Here is a 3462-nt window from a genome sequence, read left to right as displayed (position 1 = left end):
ACAAGAGGCCTGCGGGGTGGGAGTATTTTAATTTAATAAATGACATTTTCCCCTAACTTCAAAGGAAATACATATGCTCTGTAAGAAATTTGGAAACTAGAAAAGCAAACAGAAAGATATTAAAACCCCTTCTAATTTTAGTACTCAGTGACAACCAACCACTGTTAACAAGTGCCTCGTGCACCAGCGAGTATTCAATAAATATTCTAGAAACTCAGAGGAATTATGTATGAATTGCCCTTTTACGTGCAAAGTGAGAGTTGCTATTCACAGGAGTGTCCATATTCTTTCTGAACATTGAAGCTTCTCTTTGATATTTGTTCTCCTGAATTCTTGAACTTATATCATTGTCAAACATACAGCATGATGCAACTCGAAAACCCAGCAAGGAATCCCACTGATTCTGCCCTCTGATCCCCTGGCTTAGTGACTCAGCTTGCTAGATGACAAACATTCCTAAGGCCTTTTCTCCTCAACTTTATCCTCCCAAGTCCAGCCCAGAGAGAGGTTCGCAGTAGGCGTCCTATATGTAAGAGTGTGTGTGTGTGTGTGTGTGTGTGTGTGTAATAATAAAAGAATGAGTACATGAGTACTGTCCTTGAAATTAACCACATCAGCACAGCCAGCATTATATAAACTCAAAAGTTAGATAGGGAATCATTTTCTCACAAAATAACATAATAAAATTATCGCCCCTGGCAGTGTTCTCAGAAACGGAGGAGACTCGCCTCAGGCTCTAAAATAAGCCACAGATGTTGGAGTTTACCAAACTTCCTCAGGCAAGGCAGGCTCCTTGGGTCTGTGTCTAAATAGATTGAAAATAAAGTAATCCATGAACATATCCAGGATTCAGACCAAAGCTCAACATCACATTATGTAAATAAAAACTTATAGGACCTGCAGAAAGGAAGCAGTTCGCTCACATTCATTTACAGACAGCTGAGGCAGAGCCAGCAGCTTGTCACTGGCCCCCGGCCCTCAGCTCACAATATCAGAGGCTCAGGCAAATCAAAGGCAGAGACTGCCTTCCTATCACTGGACTCTGATTTGTATTTTCTTTCCACAGTAACTAGAGTGATGACAGAAAGGCCCCCATGGGCACTATAAGGGATATGAGGCATTTTGTAACTTTGTTGAGCCTTTGAAATAATTTCCAGATACTTTTTTTCCAAAAGGGACAAGCAGAGTCCACCATAATGTTTGATGTCATGTCACTTCCTAGATACTCAGGAAAGATTTATAGCTTTATAATATAAACCAGTTGTATTAGAACACTTCGGCTTCAAGAACACATTCTGGCGCCAACGTCCCACTTGGGAGGGTCCATATCGGTCTAATATCTGTCATTTTTCATGTTCTCCTTTTCCTTTGGCTTGCCCCTGGACAGCGGCTCCTCTAAGATGTGTCTCCAAAGATGTGTGTGTGTGTGTGTGTGTGTGTGTGCGTGTGTGTGTGTGTGTGTGTGTGTGTTTATGTGTGTTTTTGTGTGTTTATGTGTATAGGGACAGGAAAGACATTTGGTTCTCAGTTCACGCTGGTCACCTGTGACATCTCTGGCCTTTTGCTGCACACTGCCATTGTTGAAGACTGGACTCATTTGTCAGTGGGACCACTCTAGACAAGTTCCAGCAGATCTGCCTTTACTGGAGATCTGGACGTAAGGGCCCAGCTTTGCTCTGAAGGCCAACAGAGTCATTTGGAATGGCCTCTGCAGGCATTACACAGGTCCTGTAGATTAGACCCTGCTCCATGAAGAACACGCAAGCTCTCCCTCTCTCCTAGTATCTTAGAAACCAACAACCCCACTAAGAAACACTTTCCTCTTTTATCTTCAAAACACAAAAGGCTTTCTCCATGCAGGGTGACTTGGGTCTTTGAAAATAAGGCCTTTTTGTGGTTGTCTTTTTAAGGTCTGCTGTTTTTCTTCTGTGTGTGTGTGTGTGTGTGTGTGAGTGCGCATGCACGCATGTGTGCGCACGCATGCACACATGGAGCATCGCTGAAGCATATAAAACCACTCTTAACTTTCCCTTGAAAGTAAAAATAAAGACTCAGCTGCCTAGCCTTTATCTGAGGACTAAAGGTGCTAAAATTCCCTTTGTTTTTTTCCAGAAGTCTAGAGCAAAGGGGGAAAAAACAAAAACAAACAAACCAAAAAAAGTCAAGTTAATATTATAACTCGTTTTGTTACATATTAATTCTTTCCAGACTTGAAATCAGGCCACATCTGGATTCCAAAGCTGAAATAAATGAGAGCCAAAAGAAAATAGTGGGGAGATGGGGAGGGGACATTTATACTAACAGAAGTGGCATTCTCATCGGGAGGAGGCAGGGACCTATTGAAAATCTAAATGCTTAAAGATCTAGACTCCTAGATTCTAAAATGTGGAAGGAATCCTTGACGCACTTACTTCCCACCCAATTTAGAAATCTGTTTCATGTCACTCTTTGCAGATGATGACCTTGTCTCAGCTTATAGTATACACACGTTAGGAAAGAGCCCGCTTCTTTTGGAAGTGGCTCATTCTATCACTGGACTGCTGTAACTGTTTTTAAAGTGCTTCCATATCTTAAAAACATTCTATATTTAGCCCTTTAGGCTTAGTTTTGCTTTTTAGAGTATTGTGGAAGCAGACAGCACAGAATTTAAACATTTAAAGCTAGTTAGTACACTCACCCACATGGCTCCCTGAGTTCTCCAGTTTCCACAGCTAGAGCAGTTTACCCTCACTGTAGGCCAGTTAGGGACCAAGTGAAGGTGGTTCTACTTCACCTATATACCCAAGTTCTAATGACTCATAAAAGCAATATTACCTACACTTACATGTGCCAGAGTTACTGTTCTCAGCACTTTGAATGTGTGTGTGTATGTGTATGTGATTTAACTCGCACAACTACCCTATGAGGAAGGTATTATTTTATCCCCATTTTACAAACAAGGAAATTAAGACCATATAGCTAGTTACTGACAGAGCTGGGATTTAAACCCAGGCATTCTGCCTCTAGAGTCCATGTGCTTAATCACTGAGTCAGTGGTTCTCAAACTTGAGCATGTGTTAGAATCACAGAGGGAATATTCAAACACATTCCCTGGGTGTTACTAATTCAGTTGGGATAGAATTCATCCAGGTCTGAAGAATGAAGTTATTTACAGAGACTTCCTGTTCTTTCACTAAGAATGTGCATTTCTGACTAGTTCCTAGATGATCCTAATGCCGCTAGTCTGGGACCCACATTCTGAGAACTACTAGCTGGTGCTAACTGAATTCTTGATGCCCATTTTTGAGTTGCTTTCTTTGTTGCCTATGTGATACCGTAACTCCTCAGAAACAGGACAGCTCCAGGAACCAGAAATGACTGGGCTCCCACTCTTTGCTCTCAGGTGCCCCACATACTAATTTCACTGGACCTCTGCCTATTGTCATCTGCAAGATGTTCCTCTTCTCCATTCACTTTCCTGGG

General features: G+C 41.9%; 1 long non-coding RNA gene across 2 annotated transcripts in view; it reads right to left on the bottom strand.

The window, feature by feature from the left end:
- The window catches only part of LOC111747157, a 22058-nt gene extending 19025 nt beyond the window's left edge, over window positions 1-3033 (bottom strand). For both annotated transcript variants that reach the window (XR_002783426.1, XR_002783425.1), the window contains exon 1: window positions 2678-3033. This is a non-coding gene — a long non-coding RNA (uncharacterized LOC111747157). The remainder of the gene's footprint in view (window positions 1-2677) is intronic.
- Window positions 3034-3462: the final 429 nt, after the last annotated feature.

This window comes from Pteropus vampyrus, unplaced genomic scaffold (assembly GCF_000151845.1).
Source record: "Pteropus vampyrus isolate Shadow unplaced genomic scaffold, Pvam_2.0 Scaffold213, whole genome shotgun sequence".
Taxonomy (NCBI): domain Eukaryota; kingdom Metazoa; phylum Chordata; class Mammalia; order Chiroptera; family Pteropodidae; genus Pteropus; species Pteropus vampyrus.
Note: the sequence above shows the minus strand (reverse complement) of the source record. Positions and strands in the feature narration are given on the sequence as shown.